At 38.3% G+C, this 21,018-nt stretch overlaps 1 protein-coding gene across 2 annotated transcripts in view; it reads right to left on the reverse strand.

Moving 5' to 3' along the window:
- The window catches only part of LOC134080352 (uncharacterized), a 257,953-nt gene that overhangs the window by 17,895 nt on the left and 219,040 nt on the right, over positions 1–21,018 (reverse strand). The window lies entirely within an intron of this gene.

Raw genomic sequence — 21,018 nt, forward strand, 5'->3', positions numbered from 1 at the left:
CGTTAAATAATTAAATAGCCTTCCGACAGTTTGAAGCGGAGCTTGCCACTGATTAGTTTCGGTTTCTGTCACGCAAATGCGCACACGTATGCATGCATTCAATGAACACTCACCTTCTATGTTTAATCACACCAAATTAGCAAGTATTTCCTCCTGATGGCAGAAATGTTTGTTTTCGTTGCTACAGCAACCTGTCAGATCTGTTACTAATGTGACCCAGTCTGAACAGAGCCATATCCGATTTGGACACTTGCTAAAGGCAGTGTGAACAGTCAGCCCTAAAAATCGGATATGAGAAGGAATCAGATTTGAATCAGATTCGTCTGCAGTCTGAACGCGGCCTTAGGGGCAGTGTGTGCAGTCCAACCAACCAGCTGGTTCTAATTAGTACAACTCTTCAGCCAGGCAGAGCAGCTAATTGGTAAGATCACCTGTATTACAGATGGTACGGGTTGAGAATGCTCCTTTCTTTCCCGCACATCGGGAGTCCCGATGCTTCGGGACTTTGTAATTAAAACTGCAACCGGAAGGGGGCAACATAGACCGCCCTAATAATATGAAGGCTCGGCTCATGGAAAAACCCGAGGACACCGCGCTGGTGACAAGCGGAGAAAAGAGACATGACGCTCGCAGAGCAACGTTTTGGTCAATGGAGAGGGAGAGAAATGCTCCGCATATCCGTCTCATTTAATCGTTAAAATGAAAGTGATGACTGGCAAAATTAATCCAACGACGTTTCAATAAACCATTGTTGAAATGAATGAAAATGGTTTTAGAAAATCGCCTTTAGGCCTATCAGAAGGAAATAGCCTTCAATTCAACCTGAAATACTCGAAAGGCAACCTTAGATTAATTCATGAATTCATTACGGTTACAAGACCGCATTTCCGTGAATAGGCTATTATTGTCAATGTCAAGGCGAAGACGAAAGAGATGGACAAGATGGACATTTTGGCAACATTTACATGCTAGGAATACTTAGAAATGTGTATAGGCTATTTTAAAACGGAGGCATGTTCATTTTAACCGGCGACACTGGGTAGCCTACATGTACCCAGCACTTGTTATCACAGATTTTGTCCCCACCACTTTTGACGACTGAAAATAAAATGTATTTAACAGAAATCTCTTTAATACATGCCTATGCTTGTCACTTTACTTATAACCGTAGGCTACATGCATGGAGAAGATCGCGCATTTTGTAACATTGTAACAATGGATGGTCAGATATGCGATAGGGCAGTGAGGGTGATTCATTGTAACCATCGACTAGCAGGCCTAGCTCCGCAAAATAAGTTTCTAGCAACGTATGTATCGTATGCATGTTCATGTTGATTCAGAGATAGGCATAGACTACCATAGGCTGCTGGGCGTCAAGCTATATGACAGCATTTTATCATGTGGTGAATTAATAACTAACGTCAGTTTAACATGTCAGAACTTTTGATCGGCGTTTCAAGTCCATGGCGCGAATAAAGCATATCAGTGATTACAATCGAGCTGTGGCGCAACTGGTTGGAGCATGTATGTCGTAAGCCAGCAATCGAGGTTCAAAACCTACTCGAAGAACCTCTTCGAAACCCACCAAGAGAAAAGGCATCGTTTTATTAAAAAAATGAAAGATTTTCTGTTTTGCGATTTTTTTTTATGTTTGCGATGTCTGCTGAAAAGAAACGTTAATGTGTTAATTCGTGGTTCAGCGCACACTCACACACATTTTTACATTGACATAGTGTCGGGCTCAAGTGTCGTCCTCAGTGCCGCATATAGGTAGGCTATAATGTAGTGAACTGGTTAGACGAGTGTGGGGGAGGGGGAATGATCGCACAAGACAATTGCTCTTCATGAAATGGATCTCAGACGGCTGTCGATTTTTAAATGTAGCCTACTACACCACTTGCTAAATCGGACATGGCACATAGCCTAATTATTAGGCTACTGGATTTAATATAGCAAATCCATAGACTTTGTTCATCCTATATATACAATAAGTATACAATCCGACAATCCAAAACGATAACGAGATCTCCAAGAAACGAAAAACAAGTTTGTTGAGTAGCCTAGTCCTTCCAACAATCTCAGCTTTTGCGTTTGATTGATAAAAGGCATCCTGTCCTGCTGTATTCCAATGAGAAAAAAAACATCCAGGTATAGGGTCACGGTAATGCAGCATGCATGAATCTCTCTTCCCCCCCCCCCCCCCCCCCCTCTCTCTCTCTCTCCCCCCCCCCCCCCCCCTCTCTCTCTCTCTCTCTCTCTCTATATATATATATATACAGTGCCTATAGAAAGTCATCATACCCTTTTGAAATAGTTACTTTTTTTGTCTTACAGCCTGAAATCAAAACCCATTTAAAAAAAAATCTTTTCCAGTTTTATTAACAAATTTAGCTGTACAACATCAAAATAATGAAAAAAAAGTAAACAGTTCTGAAAATTAATAAAAAATTAAAAACTAGAATAACAAGGTTGGAAAAGTCATCATACCCCTGACTTAATACTTTGTAAAGCTTCCTTTTGCTTTCATTACAGCCATCAATCTGTTTGGATATGTCTGTATTATAGCTTTGCACACCTAGTTAGGGGAATATTTGCCCAATTTTCCGTACAGAAATGTTAAAATTTAGTCAAATTCTGTAGGGAATGGCGATAGACTGCTCTCTTCAAGTCAATCCACAGATTTTCTATAGGATTTAAGTCAGGGCTCTGACTTTGCCACTCAAGGATATTCACCATCCTATCCTTAAGCCACTGCTTTGTTCTTTTGGCAGTATGTTTAAGATTATTGTCGTGTTGGAAGGCGAATGACCTCCCCATCCTCAGCTGTCTAGGAGAGGGACGCAGGTTTTCCTTAAGAATGTGGGTGTACTTGGCAGCATCCATTTTCCCTTCTATCCTGACCAATTGCCCAGTTCCTGCTGAAAAGAAACATCCCCACAACATAATGTTGCCCCCACCATGCTTCACACTAGGTGTGGTGTGTTTTGGGAGGTGTACTGTGTTGGTTTTCGCCAAACATTGCGCTTGGAGTTCAGTGCAAAAACACATCTGGAATATTCTGCTACCATGTGGAAAAAGCTTATATGGTCAGATGAGACTAAGATCGAACTTTTTGGAGACTAAGATCGAAGTTTTTGGACTGAGCTCCAGGCGCTAACCAAACACAGTATACACACCCAAACACACCCAAAACACACCATACCTACTTGGAAGCATGGTGGGGGCAACATTATGTTTTGGGGATGTTTCTCTTCAGCGGGGACTGGGCAATTGGTCAGGATAGAAGGGAAAATGGATGCTGCCAAGTACACCAAAATTCTTGAGGAAAACCTGCGTCCCTCTCCTAAACAGCTGAGGATGGGGAGGTCATTCGCCTTCCAACACGACAATAATCTTAAACATACTGCCAAAAGAACAAAGCAGTGGCTTAAGGATAGGATGGTGAATATCCTTGAGTGGCAAAGTCAGAGCCCTGACTTAAATCCTATAGAAAATATGTGGATTGACTTGAAGAGAGCAGTCCATCGCCATTCCCTACAGAATTTGACTAAATTGTAACATTTCTGTACGGAAAATTGGGCAAATATTCCCCTATCTAGGTGTGCAAAGCTATAATACAGACATATCCAAACAGATTGATGGCTGTAATGAAAGCAAAAGGAAGCTTTACAAAGTATTAAGTCAGGGGTATGATGACTTTTCCAACCCTGTTATTCTAGTTTTTCATTTTTTATTAATTTTCAGTATTGTTGAGTTTTTTTTTCATTATTTTGATGTTGTACAGCTACATTTGTAAATAAAACTGGAAAAGATTTTTTTTAAAATGGGTTTTGATTTCAGGCTGTAAGACAAAAAAGGTAACTATTTCAAAAGGGTATGATAACTTTCTATAGGCACTGTATATATAAATATAGAGCTGGCTTAACAAAGTTTTGTGCGTTATATATAGGCCTAACACACAAAACTTTGTTAAGCCAGCTCCATACATAACAATAGCTGCCGCACGCTCTCCCCGGCCTCCATTTAAACTAAGGGCAAACCCATTCATTCGTGCCCAAAAAATATTGTCAGTAAGGATAGGTCATATTACCAAATGGCGAACCTCGAAAATTATTTAGGATATAGAGCCGTGTCCATTACGCACTACAGTTATTTTTTAGGCTATTGTTTTATTTGAGTGTTTTTGTCTACCATGGCAAACATAGTTGAAACGTTCGCTCTAAACTTATATATTTCCAATCGGCTTTCACAATCAGCTACAGCTGCACTGATGATCACCATGAAAACTTGCAATGTCTATACAGGACTGCTTTCACTTCCCCGAGTCGCGAACGCAACATGCACAACAATATACCGATATTTAGCAAACACATGTATTTCCAGCTCTCAAAACCGATGACGTCCAGATCTCAGTGGCCTCATAGCTGCCTACAGCCATGCATAGTAAGCCAAATAATAGCCTTGCCAAATAAATCATCAGTCACACACCCCTAATCGCGGGGTTGACCTGTTCCTTTTACACTGAGCCCCGATGAAAACAACCTCCTTGGCAGAGATAATAATTAGGCCTATCAAATTAAAAGCACACTACGACAGGTATACTTGTGTGATCAAGCAAACACAAGAGAGCATTTAGCGATGGGACAGTTGTGAATGAGTGTAATTAGACCTGGTTAGGAGAATAATAATAACTAGAAAAGTAATTCCAAGGAATTACCAGTGCATGAAATGCAAAAATAGATAGATAATGTAGATATGGTTACTAAGGTGTAGCTAGGGTAAACATTGTGGTTGCATAGTTTACAGAGAGTTGATAGTGTGAAGGTAGACAGTTTAAAGCTGAAACATTCCCAGTTCTGGCTCTCTTAAGACTAGCCAGTTAAATTGATTACACCTGTATCTGTATCCACTACTCTCAGTAGAGAGCTGTGTCTCTCCATTCTACAAGAATATAAGGCACATTCCATCCAACTTCCTATCCATTCATCTTCTTCAGACCATTCACTCATCCACCCATTAAACTGTCTATCAACATCCATTAAACTCTCTGTCTATCAACATTAATTAGACTATCTACATTCAACTTTTAAATTATTTACTCTCTCTCAGGCTTTAAGCATACACTCTGGCTCTAATTTCATCACCCCCTTTTTGAAATTGCTTGTCTGGTCTGATATCCTATTTACCTAATGCAGGTTGGTGCCTGCTTCTGCCCCCACCCCTCCCACACCCATACACACACACACACACACACGCACACACACAGACGCTATCTGCAATCATGATAATGGCTCTGATTAAAGGGCTATCATGCCTAGACTCATGTCTCCTATTGGCACTGCCTCAGATGCAGATTGTTCACGCTCACCGATCCCTTGTCTAACTCCTGCTCCCCCCTCCACTTCACTTTCCCTCCACCCTCGACCAATCCCCCCCCCCCACGCACACACGCACACGCACACGCACAAACACGCACACGCACACGCACACGCACACAAACACACAAACACACGCACGAATTTAATCGAGTCAGTACCTTCCAGAAATGTCGCTGTGGCAGCTGCGCAACGCTTCAACAACACTTTACTAACATTTCCGGAAAGGTACTGACTCGATTAAATTCATTCTGGACTCTCTATCCGACCACATAAAGACGTGAGGATACTTCGGTTTGGCTTTAGGGACCCTCTACTCACTATCACGTAAGTGTAGCGTTGTTTGGAACAGTAGAAGAGGTATAAAAATAGCGTTTTGTAGTGGCGAAAGGACCTGCCCCGGTCACTTACAGGCTAACGAGTTTTGGCTAAAAACGGTGAACTCGAACTTTCTCAAAATACATCCGAATGACATGATTTTGGTGTCAACTCAACGTATGTACTCCCAATAGTCCGAAAAATTGATCTAAAGTGCATTTCACTCCGGATTATCCCTTTAAGACTAGCCAGTTAAATTGATTACACCTGTATCAACTACTCTCAGAGAGCTGTATCAGTGTCTCTCTTAACAAGAATATAAGGCACATTCATCCATCCTTCTATCCATTCATCTTCTTCAGACCATTCACTCATCCACCCATTAAACTGTCAATCAATATATTAAACAATCTGCCTATCAACATCCATTAAACATTCTGGCTATCAACATTAATTAGACTATCTACATACAAGTATTTACTGTGGGTGCCTCTCAAGCAGCGTTTATATGTCCTCCCTCGCTCCTCGGGCCTCGATCCTCGATGATCTACATAAAGAAAGATAGAAAAAGGGCTAGACTATCCCATTGTTGCCGCTCCATCATTCTTTATGTAGATCAGTGAGGATCGAGGCCCGAGGAGCGAGAGCGGACGCGTAAACGCTGCATGAGAGGCACCTTCTGTCTCAGGCTTTAAGCATACAATCTGGCTCTTGAAGCCAGTTAAATTGTTTCCTCTGTCCACAACTGTTTCAAAATAAAAGTCCTCACTGCAATAATAGACTATCAAATCATTTAACCATTGAAACTACTCAACTATTTTACTGTTCAACCAATCCAACTGTCAGTTATCATCAACTATGCCTTCGGCCAACTACATGAAACCTCCATGTACCAGGCAACCAACATAGCAACCATCTAAATTAAGCGTTTATGACCGTTTCCATAGCAACCAAAATGATTATACTATAATAACTTCTTGTTTCCTGATAGTGGCCACCATGGATAACCTAACAAGAAATGTTTCAAAATAAAAGTCCTCACTAGCAAGTTAGCTAGTTAGCATTTTTAGCATAGCTGCTAGACATCATTAGCTAAGTTAGCTAATCAACCTGGTAAGCATAGTTAGCTAATAATTTCTAGCAGTTATGCTAAAAATGCTAAGTTAGCTAATCAACATGGTTAGCATTGTTAACATAGTTAACATTGTTGATAAGTTATGCTAGCTAATCAACCTGGTTAGCATTGTTAGCATTTTTAGCATAGTTAGCATTTTTACATTAACTGTTAAAAATCATTAGCTAAGTAAACCAATCAACCTGGTTATCATTGTTAGCATAGTTAACATTTCAGAATACCTGTTAGAAATCATTAGTTAAGTCAGAACAGGAATGTTTAAGCTTTAAAATGTCTACCTTAACACTATCAACTCTCTTTAAACTATGCAACCACCATGTTTACCCTAGCTACACCTTAGTAACCATATCTACATTATCTATCTATACATTTTATGCATTTTCATGCACTGGTAATTCCTTGGAATTGCATTTCTAGTTGATGTTGATAGGCAGACTGTTTAGAATGGGTGGATGAGTGAATGGTTTGAAGAAGATGAATTGATAGAAAGTTGGATGGAATTAGGAAGACTTATGTTGATACAGTTGATACAGGGGAACAGAAAATGTAGTCTCAAGAGAGCCAGTGTATGTTTAAAGCCTGAGAGAGAGAGAGAGAGAGCAGCTGCACCTGGACTGGCCACCTGGCGTAACATTCTAATTGCTGCCGTGATGTCATAATGAGCAATGTTAAGTCTATGGGGAAATTGTTAATAGTTTTTATTTAATAGTTTAAAAAGTATAAAAGTTACAATGTTGAAAAATACAAAGCACACATGGCATAAGCAAGACCTACGCAACAAAGTTTGAATGAAGTTTCTACGTTAAACGGTTCAAGCTGAATTGCGCGCGTTAGGAGAAGAAAAATAAAGACTAGAGATGTAATTCCAAAGAAATTACGAGTGCATGAAAATGCAAAAATGTACAGATGAATCATGTATATATGGTTACTAAGGTGTTGCTAGGGTAGACATGGTTTCATAGTTTATGAAAGTTGATAAATTGAATATGGATAGCTTAAAAGCTGTTGATAAAAAGATAATTTAATGAATGTTGACAGACTGATAGTTTAATTGATGTTGATAGGTAAATCATTTTAAATGGATGGCGATAGCTATAGTTTAATGGATGTTTAATGTTTTGCTAATGTTTGCTAGCAGTTATGTTAATAATGCTAATATGCTACTCAGATTGCTTAGCTAAGTTAGCTCTTGTTTGCTAGCAGTTTTGATGGCGATAGCTATAGTTTAATGGATGTTTAATGTTTTGCTAATGTTTGCTAGCAGTTATGTTAATAATGCTAATATGCTACTCAGATTGCTTAGCTAAGTTAGCTCTTGTTTGCTAGCAGTTTTGGTAACAATGCTAACTATGCTAATAATGCTAACCAAGGTGATAAGCTAACTTGGGTAATGATTTTTAGCAGTAATGCAAAGAATGCTAACAATGCTAACCAGGTTGATTAGCTAACTTAGTTGATGATTTCTAGCAGTTATGCTAAAAATGCTAACTATGCTAACCATGCTAACTAGCTAACTTGCTAATGATGACTTTTATTTTGAAACATTTGTTGCTAGGGTATCCATGGTGGCCACTATCAGAAATAAAGAAGCTACTGTAGTAAAATCATGTTGGTTGCTATGGAAACAGTCATAAACGCTTAATTTTAATGGTTGCTATGTTGGTTGCTAGGTACATGGAGGTTCCATATAGTTGACTGGAGGCATAGTTGATGATAACTGACAGTTGGAATGGTTGAACAGTTAAATAGTTGAGTAGTTTCAATGGTTAAATGATTTAATAGTGTATTAGGGTCAGTGATGTTTTAGGATTTCAAAACAACAAAAAACTAAAAATGTAGCAGCAGGCCAGTTTTTAACATTTTTTGAATAGATTTAGATGTGAACTTTTTAATTTTGTATGTGCCCCCTCAAAAAAGTATCACTTTCCCTCTTTTTATTGTAATTGATGGTATTCACACCAAAAAAATGTCATTCGGTAAAACAAAATTACTTCAAGATTATTGAAATACATATTAAAATAAATATTAATCACCCAATCACAAATAGTTCATAATGTACATGTTGATTTATACTGAATCCATGGCTAGTTACAATATTTTCATATTAAAAAAGCATTATGTGATATTTTGTCTTCTAAGGTTTGAGTGTTCCATCTGTTGAGATTTTTTCAACATTTTTTCAACATTTGTTCTGTAAAAAGTAAAATAATGTGCCAAATCATGTCAAATTTCATATTGTATCACCTTTTATGCACTTATTTTCTCATGTAGGTCAATTATCATAATATGCTGTACATTTAGTATTCAAATTTGAATAAATTCCCTGTTTTACCGTATGACATTTTGTTTTACCAAATGACATATGACCACTTCTATTGAATTTCCTATTTGTTTCTTTTTAATTGGAATACTGAAATAGGATAATTCATGCATCTAATCTGATTTTTTAATTTTTAAATCATAGTTTTTACATTATGATTTGTTTGTAAAAAAAATGCTAGTATGTAAAATCCGCCTTACAATTGTCAGATTTTGGAGCATTTCTCAATCAGACACTGGTTGAATCAGTTATGGGATACTGTTAAGCAATACAAAAGATACAAAAGGCTACATAAGCCTACAGTACCTTACACTGACAAGACTGCAGTCTCAGACTTTCTCACATCTAAAGACAATTCATCGAGTTTCTAGTCACAGTCTAGTCACAAGCCAGTCTCAGATTAAGATTTTGCAAAGACTGTGGGTCACTATTTAATAGATTGCTATTAGATTCCTTCAAATTATTTCCATCGTGCACTACATATCAACAGGAACTCATATACGATAGCTTACTCATATCAAATATATGTTTCTACAGCATTGTTTCATATGTGACATCCCTAACAGATATACAGTTGTTATGTCACGTAGAATAGCCGACTAATAATTTATAAGAAATGAAATAACTAATAATCATATAGGCTACAGCTGTCGCCAATTTTGACCCTTTCTGTTTGGTATTGGAGCGAGGTCACTATTGGTTTTTAATGTTTACGTCACTATTTGCATGAGCCACGACTAAAAAGACTTTGCGTTAATATCAAACGTGTTTGAAAATAAATAATAAACAACAGTCTTATTACATTGTTTTGAATAATATGAATATAGGGTCAGTGATGCGGCATCTACATTTTTACCTAAAGAGTCAATTGATTTAATTTATTTTTTTGTAAATTGTTTAATTCCATGTATCACTCTTTTAATAACAAATCATATTTGTGACTCTGCAAAGCGAAACCAGGTTAAATTGACTAAATCAAGTTATTGTGCTCACATGAACGGCCATAAACTAAGCTTTCCAACGATATGTATATCGAGGGTATAACACAAACTATCGCTAAGATAACCGCATCCAAAGTTGACATGGTTCTCCTGTCACGATATACCAGAAGAGGAGAAATCACCTTTTTAAGCAATGTGTGGACAACGGGAATGACAGCAAATGTGTTGAATCTTCGCCAGGTTTAACAGTCAAAACATATGTTTTTCTGTGAAATGCGTTCACAATATGAAACTGTAGACTGTATACTGTCGAATTATGCGAAAATGTGAAATTCAACATTTTAACCCGGAAGTTTGTTATTGTTGATTTTCTCAAAATAACGTTGTGCGCAAAGTGACTGATTTCGCTTTAAATGGTCACATTTGTGTTAAAAATTTTAAACTGATTACAGTTCAACTGATTACACAGAAATAATTCCCCCACCCTCAGTCTCAACCCAGTTGAAATGTAAAAAAACCACATGAAATTGATGGATGTTTTGCCCTATTCTGAGGATGCACCGAGAAGGTCTACCAAATTTGGTTTCAATACGTTTTTCAAGTATTCTTGAGATATAAACATTTTTATAAGCTATAGCACCCCCAAAGGTCATAATTTATGTTGCCCCCTCAGGACTGAGTCCCAAGGTACATCCTCAGAATAGGGTAAAATGTCAAAGTACCAAATTTGTTTTTTATACATGAAAGTATGGTTAAGATATAAGCAGTTTTATAAGCTCCGGCGCCCCCAAAGGTCAAAGGTCACCATTTATTTTGCCCCCTCACGACTGAGTCCCAAGGTACATCCTCAGAATAGTGTAAAATGTCAAAGTACCAAATTTGGTTTCAATGCGTGACTGTGTTGTTGAGATATAAGCGTTTTAATAAGTTATAGCGTTGTTTTACCAACTGACAAATTTTGTTTTGCCGAATGACAAATTGGTAATTTCTCCTTCCTAGCAGGCAGCAGATTGGCCACCTAATACCAACATTAACTTTGACCTTGTCTCTTTAACTTCAAATGTCATATTAAAAAACATTTTTTGAAAATCAACAACTTTATAAACACTTTTATCATGTTTGACCAAATGACACCCAAATCTGTGACACATGGTATGACCCTCATAAAAGGTCAAATTAACTGAATTTAGGAGCAAAACTTTAAACTTATTTCCAACTTGGGTGGTGTTCAGGGGTCTTCTAAGTGATGACATCATATGTCACAAGAAAAGAGTCATGAGTCTACAGTTCAAAATGGCCTCCAATCTTTGTTTTACCGAATGACATTAGGGAAAACGCGTCTTCACGGAACAAAGTGTTTTAAATATTAATTATGCTTTTAAATGGTCTATCCTCTAAAGACTTTGCACTATTTATCTAAAGACTTGAAAAAATATGCCAAAGAGTAAATTTGAAGATTTACAACTATTTTTTTATCATTTTAATAACTTTTCTCTTCATTGACACTAAGCGAGTGCCGTTATACCGTATGACATTTTGCACATTTAACACAATAAAGGTCAACCAGTTTAAAATGTTTCACACAATTATGACTTGTTATTTAAAGAGTTATATGAGATAAATGGATTTAGATAAGATTACGCATTTTTTCCCCCAAAAATATATAATTAATTGCCCCCGGAAGTAAAAATGTAGGCGTCACGTCACTGACCCATTAATGCAGTGAGGACTTTTATTTTGAAACAGTTGTGGACAGAGGAAACAGTTTAACAGGATATGTAGTCTTAAGAGAGCCAGAAAGCCTGAGACAGAGAGTTGCTGCCAGGTGGCTTTGAACACCTGGCTTAAGATTCTAATTGCTTAACGACTTTATTGTGATGTCATAATCCAATGTTAAGTCTATGGGAGAAATAAATGGTTTTAAATATTCATATAAATTAAACGATAAAGTTTTCAAAGATGAAATTTACATAGCTGAAGTCACCTAAGTAAGACCTACGCAGCGCAGTTTGAATGACGTTTCTACGTGAAACGGTTGAAGCTGAATTAGAAGCACAAAAAGCGTTAGAAGAATATCGCCGAAAACTAGAAATGCAATTCCAAGGAATTACCAGTGCATGAAAATGCAGAAATAGATAGATAATGTAGATATGGTTACTAAGGTGTAGCTAGGGTAAACATGGTGGTTGCATAGTTTACAGAGAGTTGATAGTGTGAAGGTAGACTGTTTAAAGGTTAAACATTCCAGTTCTAACTTAACTAATGATTTCTATTCATGTTAAAATGTTGATTAGCTAACTTAGCTAATGATTTCTAGCAGTTACGTTAAAAATGCTAATTTTGCTAGCAATGCTAACTTTACTAACAATGCTAACCAGGTTGATTAGCTAACTTAACCAATGATTTTAGCAGTATTGTTAAAAATGCTAACTTTGCTAACAATGCTAAATTTGCTAACAATGCTAACCAGGTTGATTAGCTAACTTAGTTGATGATTTTTTGCAGTTATGCTAAAAATGCTAACTATGCTAACCATGCTAACTAGCTAACTTGCTAGTGAGGACTTTTATTTTGAAACATTTGTTGCTAGGGTATCCATGGCTGCCACTATCAGGAATAAAGAAGTTACTGTAGTAAAATCATGTTGGTTGCTATGGAAACGGTCATAAATGCTTAATTGTAATGGTTGCTATGTTGGTTGCTAGGTACATGGAGGTCTCATGTAGTTGACTGGAGGCATAGTTGATGATAACTGACAGTTGGAATGGTTGAACAGTTAAATAGTTGAGTAGTTTCAATGGTTAAATGATTTAATAGTGTATTATTGCAGTGAGGACTTTTATTTTGAAACAGTTGTGGAAATAGGAAACAGGATATGTAGTCTTCACAGAGAGATTGTATGCTTAAAGCCTGAGAGAGAGAGGGCTGCTGCAGGTGGGGCTGGCCACCTGGCAGAAGATTCTAATTGCTTAACGACCCGATTGTGATGTCATAGAGGCCAATGTTAAGTCTATGGGGAAATTTTTAATAGTTTTTAATTTATAGTTTAAAAAGTATAAAAGTTACAAAGTTGAAAAATACATAGCAGCATTCCCCTATTGAAGACCTACGTTGCAACGTTTGAATGAAGTTTCTAGGTTAAACGGTTCAAGCTGAATAGAAAAAATGAATTTGGTAAGCGGAATAATAACTAGAAATGCAATTCCAAGGAATTACCAGTGCATGAAAATGTACAGATAGACAATGTAGATATGGCTATGAAGGTGTAGCTAGGGTAAAGATGGTGATTGCATAGTTTAAAGAAAGTTGATAGTGTGAAGGTAGACTGTTTAAAGCTGAAACATTCCAGTTCTAACAAACTAATGATTTCTATTCATGTTAAAATGTTAACTATGGTAACAATTATAACCAGGTTGATTGGTTAACTTAACTACTAATTTCTTGCAGTTATGGTAAAAATGTTAACTATGCTAACAGTGCAAACCAGGATGATTAGCTAACTTAGCTAATGATTACAGTAATGCTAAAAATGCTAACTATGTTAACAATGCTAAATTTGTTAACAATGCTAACCAGGTTGATTAGCTAACTTAGTTGATGATTTCTTGTAGTTATGGTAACGATGCTAACTATGCTAACAATGCTAACCAGGTTGATTAGCTAACTTAGCTAAGGATTTCTAGCAGTCATGCTAAAAATGCTAACCATGCTAACTAGCTAACTTGCTAATGAGGACTTTTATTTTGAAACATTTGTTGCTAGGGTGTCCATGGTGGCCACTATCGGGAAACAAGAAGTTACTGCAGTATAATCATGTTGGTTGCTGTGGAAACGGTCATAAACGCTTAATTTTAATGGTTGCTATGTTGGTTGCTAGGTACATGGAGGTTTCATGTAGTTGAATGGAAGCATAGCTGATGATAACTGACAGTTGGAATCGTTGAACAGTTCAATAGATGAGTAGTTTTAATGGTTAAATGATTTAATAGTGCATTATTGCAGTGAGGACTTTTATTTTGAAACAGTTGTGGACAGAGGAAACAGTTAACAGGATATGTAGTCTTCTGAGAGAGATTGTATGCTTAAAGCCTGAGAGGGAGAGAGCTGCTGCAGGTGGCCCTGGCCACCTGGCATAAGATTCTAATTGCCCTATTATGATGTCATAATCACAATGTTAAGTCTATGGGGAAATTTTAATAGTTTTTAATTTATAGTTTAAAAAGTATAAACGTTACAAAGTTGAAAAATACATAGCACGGGTGTCCTAAGCAAGACCTACGTTACAAAGTTTGAATGAAGTTTCTACGTCAAACGGTTGAAGCTGCATTAAATACGTTAGAAGAAGAATAATAAGAAGCCTAGGAAGAACAGTACAGTGCATTTTCATGCACTGTAATAAGAAGCCTAGGAAGAACAGTACAGTGCATTTTCATGCACTGTAATAATAAGAAGAAATCGGATAACAGTAGAGTGCATTTTCATGCACTCTAATAAAATGCCTAGGAAGAACAGTACAGTGCATTTTCATGCACTGTAATAATAATAATAATAAGAAGAAGCCCAGGAAGAACAGAACAGTGCATTTGCATGCACTGTAATTAACATGCAGGTCCTATGACAGTGGTCCCCAACTATTTTTCCCCAAGGACCAAATTATGTACAGCTAGTGAGGCTGAGGGCAAAAAAAGATGAGTGGCTGATTGGGAGCTTCAGGAGGATTCCGTTAACATTCTGGACTGGTCTGAATGACGTGAGCTTAAAGATGGTTTCTGAAGCTTATTTGCTGTTCCGTCGTGGCACTTCAGCCGTGCGGTCGCAGCCCCTTCAGTTTCACAAATATTAGCAGTGGTTTATAGACACGGATTTCACGTAATCAAGAAGGATTTAGAAGGAAGGATTTTGTGAATGTTTTCAGCTAGGCCTATGTGTAGCCTCTTCCAGCAGCTACAACCGCTAGAATTTGACCTCTTCTTTGTCTGTGTGTGCGTGTATGCGTGTTGTGAGGAGCAAGTAGCAACGAAAACCTCAGAATGAGATGGAGTTTCATTGTAGCATTTGTAATCAAGTGGAATGAATTTGACATGGACATCAGAGATAGGTCTATTGGCTTACAAACAGTTTTAAAACAGCACTGATATTTTGCATGGCAACAATGTGTGTATGTGGGTGGGTCCAAACTAGCCTGACTCTCGCCAGACCATTGTAGTTCCGCCATGCTCCACCAGAGGCGTTTCGCTGAGCTCCACACAAGGGTCTGGACGCGAGGGCAATCCAAACCCCTGGCGGTTGCTCAAAAAATGAGCAACCAATCAGGAGCGCCGAAGCGAGTGTTTGATTCAAATAACAATGGCGGCACGCAGCGAGGAGTCTTGTGCTGACATTGATTCTGCTATTTCAACCGTTTTGTCGGATCTATCGAGTATTCATTCTTTAAAAGATTAACAGAGAATAGTTTTGAAGACGTTTATTGGTGGCAAGGATGTTTTTACTCTTCTTCCGACCGGGTTTGGCAAGAGCTTGAAGAAGCCGAGCACGTCATTCAAGATAACAGGCAAGTGGTTTATCAAATCACATGCGAGGATGTTTTACAAGGACCCGCCTTCAGAAATACATACCCTATCGAGAAGTCCCAGATCCTTGTGTGAAGCAGACAGCGAACTACAGGATCTGGCGAAAGTCGGGTTAGGTCCAAACTAACAATTATAAAAAGTGTATAATCATGTAGCGATTTTCGCTATCAACTTTATGTCTTTTTGTACTTGTCATGATGTGTTATGAGACTGTTATAGATTAAATTTCACTCACTGTGAATGCCTATCAGAGATGTTTGTAACCCACTGAAGTGGAGAGATCGCTAATCATGCATGGCCATAGATAGCGCATGTCTGTTTACCAGTTTGTTCAGATGTCACATGGCGGGCCAAAGCATTGCCGCCCCCAGGCCAGATCTGGGGACGACTGTCCGATGAAGTTCAAAAATGTCCTTGATGTCACCAAATGATGGGATATTTCAGCGCTGTTTACTTGGACAGCACCCGTTAAGTACTACTTTAGAGCATTGCACATGTATTCATGCCACACATGGATGAAACACATGGAAGATTTTAACAAACACTTGTTAGATCACTCCCTACAACACCTGTAACTGCAAAGACTGATCGCTATCGGGAAACTGAGCTCTGATTCGTCTCTTTAAGCTGACTAAAACTTCTTTCATTGGTGTAAAATTGAAAAGAAACAAATTTAACTAGTAATCATGACAGTATGATGTATGTGAATAATTTGCATTTTTTACACTGGACAATTAGTACAGTGGGCGTTGGTTGACATTGGCCGCTTGTGAGCAGGGTTAGGAATGTCGGCATTTACCACTAGCCAAACAATCCAAAAGTGAATTAAATCCCGAAGCAAGCTTAACATCTTTTCTGCTTTTAACAGCCTAGTCTCACGATAAAACTTGCTATTGTTTATGAAGGTGTCTTCTGTTAGCCTATTGTATGAAGAGGCATCTGGCTGTTTCGTTTAGGTTTGTTTTGCTGTCACTAATGGTTTCATGAGGTCACAGGGCCAGTTTCCACTAAAAGCATAAGCCTATGTCCGAAGCGCAACGTTTTTGGGTCAATTCATACATTTTATTTCAAATGTGCGGATAGGCCGATGGTACGCTTGTTTTTATGCTGGCAACAAAACAAAATGGTTCACAAATGTTATTCTTGATTCTAAATGCGGGAAACAATTAAAAATAAAATGTCCCATTTTCTGACACACCACAAACCTCTTGCCTACATACATTAGGCTATATGATTATTTGAAATGTAAGCTGGCTGTTGTCAAATTTGTCAAATAAAATAGGCCTACAGGAGAAACTATATGGTTTATGCTCTCTTATGCTTTTTCATTCCGAACCGAAAGCGAAGGAGGGAGAATGAATTACGAACGTTTCACTTTTGCATAAATAATTCCTGAACGGTTTTGATCAGGCGGGAAACAATTACAAATAAAATGTCCCATTTTTCGACGCACCACACACATCTTGTCTATTTAAATATTCTATTATTCGGGCCTATTATAAAAGTTAGGACTTTTTCGTTAGAAAACTATTTCATTTGAATTATGAACTGCCTTGAAATTAAGTTTGATCGGACTTTCAGTTCACAGAAGAAAGTTTCAAGACGCTAAGAAACACATGTTTGCCCCGGTTTGTCATTTATATCGTAAATAATTAGAAGAGAAAAACATAATTTGCATCATTCCCACTGAAACGCGATTCTATTCCCCACATTTTGTCACGAACATGTAGAAATGCACTTGTTGTTTCTGCGTAGACAGACCCTCGGCTACACTTGACATGCAGTGTTCTGTTCTCAGAGCATATGCTTTCTTTGTCTATGATCTGCAACTTTTTTCTCAAACTGCTGGCCTCCTCGACAGAAAATTCAGCTACTGAGCAGCGAAGTTGCCGATGCGATGCGTGCTTCTCAAGTCTGATAATTTGTAGCAAGATCGAATGGTGGCACCATGGACTGAAAGAAAAATAAACTAAAAGTTTCCCCAATCAGGAAATACTTCTTAATTGAATGTCATCAAGGCATATAGCCTACAATTGGTATGAGCATGCAATGTGCGTCCTTGCGCAACTTATAAAGTGGCTCATTGGAAAGCCCCACGTCTGCTCTTTCGTGCAATAAAGGTCTCATCTCGCTGCAATTTATAATCGCGGAGCAATGACGCACTCAATCGGGCTCTGTGGGTTTTGGTTTTGATTTTTGTTTTGGTTAATTGATGAAGGCGTTAATAAAGAGTTTCTTAGTAATACTGTAATATTCTATGCCTGCATTTCATGCTTGGGAGCCTCAACGCATTCATGTGAGGAACGGCTGAATCAGAATTTGTATAGGAAAATCCTTAGGCTAATTATGTTCAATGTTGAATCAAATAGCCTAATTTTTGGATGAATGCTGACACGGAACAAAAAAGGTAGACTAAATGCAGGTTTCCCAAATTCTGAGCAATCACTGGGCTATATCTAGCCTAATTAGGCCTATATTGTTTTACATGCATGTGAGATACCAGTTTTCCGTAGCTCAATGATGCTACGACTAGTTAGACTAATTTTTACAATAAGCGGGTCGGGTACAGTATTTCAATAAATATTTTTTGCGGTCGGAGTTGCGGTCGGGTTAGTTGTAAACGGCGGGGCGGGCCGTTCAGACATGTACCCGCGCATCACATCGCTTTGTGGTACCCATGGAATGCCTCAAAACGACTCAAAAGTCAAAGACTAGACTAGACTAATCGTTATAATAATATTCTCTATGTTTCAAATCACTTGATTGCAGATGTAACAGAACCCTCACCAATTTGAGTTGACAGTGGGAACAGGATAACCTCGCAAACTGTATGCAGGCTACTCGATCTTTGTTGCCTTCATGATTTCCTTTTACATTAATTGGCGTCACGACTATTCATTATTTGCTTATAACGTTACGCTTATCCTATATGGCACTAGCTTACACACTGTGTTGATCCGCTTCACATCCGAACTCTCGCGCGTCATAGGCTAGAGCTCCTCAATTGCGGCACGAGTGAATGGTTGACTCGAACTAGCTGAAAGGAAAGGAAACTAAACGTTTTCCAAATTAGGAAATAATATCTTAATTGTGTGTGGTCAAATAAAGAGGCCTGCAATTGGATTAATTTAGTAATGTGAGCGCTGATTGAATGTGTGCGCGTCTGCGCAAGTGAAACCGAACGTTAGCTAGATAGATAGATAGATATCCCAAGAGAAATTACAGAATTAGGCCTACATTCATGAGGAAATACGTCAGATTCAGTGATGCCAGTAACGCGTTACTGTATTTTGACCACTTTATTCGGTAACGAGTAATCTAACGCGCTACTATTTCCAAACCAGTGGTCGGATTAAAGTTACTCGTCCAAGTCTCCGTGCGTTACTATTTTTTGGCATTTTCATTTTGCTTTCTTCTTGTCGTGTAGGCTATGCTCACGTTTTCAGCATGAGGACAACTCATGTGTAGGCTGTAGGCTCCACGCAGCGACACAAACGTAACAACAATGCAGGGAGGAGAGAGGCACGTTTCCAAGATGAAAATACAGTCAGTAGGCACATTTTGAGTTTGAGTCATCTACACGACAACATTAAGGTAGGCTACGTTGTACACTCTGTGTTGGTGACAAAGTGCTAGGCCTATCTAGCTAAACATCCCGAGTTCGGATAGCGGCTCCCTGACGCACGCACCGGAGAGGGAGAGAGAGAGAGAGGGTGCAGTGTGTGCCCGACACGCATCCAAAACAGAGCACCCTGACTGGGCTGTTTCGCTGTATCAACCGTTTTCAATGTAGGCGGGCTTTTATCTCTTTTCTCCCGAACTAAATTAATCAGTTCAATATGATACAGTAGCGTCAGTCAGTGCCCCCAAAAAAGTAACATTTAAGACCGCATCTAACACCAGACTAGCTTACACGAAAGTGTAGCCTATCTGTCTCAGGAAATAATGATAGTCTTGCACACTGCACTGTTAGTAACAGTGATTCATCGCCCATGGTGCAAACGACTTGTCAAGGTGAGTTTAACAAGTGTAATTTCATTGGCATATTCTAAATGGCTACAGTAGATACACGAAAAGCCCAAACTACCAAAATCTTCGTATTTTATTACCACAGTTTCTATCTATAGGCCTTCCCTATTTAGTACTGTATAATGACTAGACATTATTGAACAAACATTCATCTGTAGGCTATTTCAGTATCTCAGTAGGTGAAAGTATTTTTAGATACCTCCTTGAAATTGCTTTTTGCAGGTTGTGATGTCTATATTGTTGATGTTAAAATGCACTTCCAATAAAGTGAGTATTGGCAAAACCGGTTGCCATTTTTGTGTTGAGGCGGCTGGGGGGCTTAGTTTAAAAAGTAACTAAGTAATCTAACTTAGTTACTTTTAAAATCAAGTAATCAGTAGGGGTGTGAATCTCTCCCTTTTAAGACGATTTGATTCGTATCGATTCATAAAGCTACGATACGATTCACAGCCGATGCGGTTTAAAACAGAACGATTCAGTGCGATTCGATACGATGCGAAACGATTCGATACGATGCAGTAATAGGCCCCAAAATGAAATATAGTTCTTAATCTCATTTTATTTTCCATACTGCAGATTTTTTTTTTTTTCTGCTACTTTAAATGGCATGAGAAAAGTTACAATTGCATGTCATTAATTAAATTTTTTCCAAAAGACTTGATTGACTGGATTGAAAGACTGAACAAACATTTTGATAATAAGAACGTGGCCAAATGCCTCTAAACGAAATCACTCGGCCAATTAATAGAGATACATTCATATCACCCTATACTTAGCTGCTGAACCAATCACAATAGTTAAAAACGATGTGATGTAGCTGTAGCTCTTGGGAAAGAGTGTCTGTCTGGATTACCTTTCATAAATAAGGAGGCTACTAACGCACGTTGTGAAAACCGCGTTCAACACATGACAGGTAGGCACTACCCTCCCTCCTCCTCAGTCAACTTTCAGACGTGCACCGAACATACAGTAAGGCACCGAAGCATTTGGGGAGACACGGGGAAAGGGGAATGCAGGAGGATGACAAAGGGTGTTTGTTGTAACCTATGAAGCTAGTTTTTTAGGCTTGTGCTTACGACTGAATATACTGTATGTCTTCGTTCAGGATACTGCAACACACGTTAACGTCAGCGTTATCTGCATTAAACTTAACTTGACAACTAGTTTGTTGCTGCCACTGTCTAGTAATGACGCTACTTACAGTACCTACCCTCGTTGGAGAAGCTAGACGCTCTGGTGTGTTAGCAAATCACGGTCGGTCTTATTATTTTGAAAGTATCATAACTTGTAATGAATGTTAGTTTTCCGATTCGTCATTTTAAAATCGATT

Source organism: Sardina pilchardus, chromosome 5 (assembly GCF_963854185.1).
Source record: "Sardina pilchardus chromosome 5, fSarPil1.1, whole genome shotgun sequence".
Classification (NCBI taxonomy): Eukaryota; Metazoa; Chordata; class Actinopteri; order Clupeiformes; family Clupeidae; genus Sardina; species Sardina pilchardus.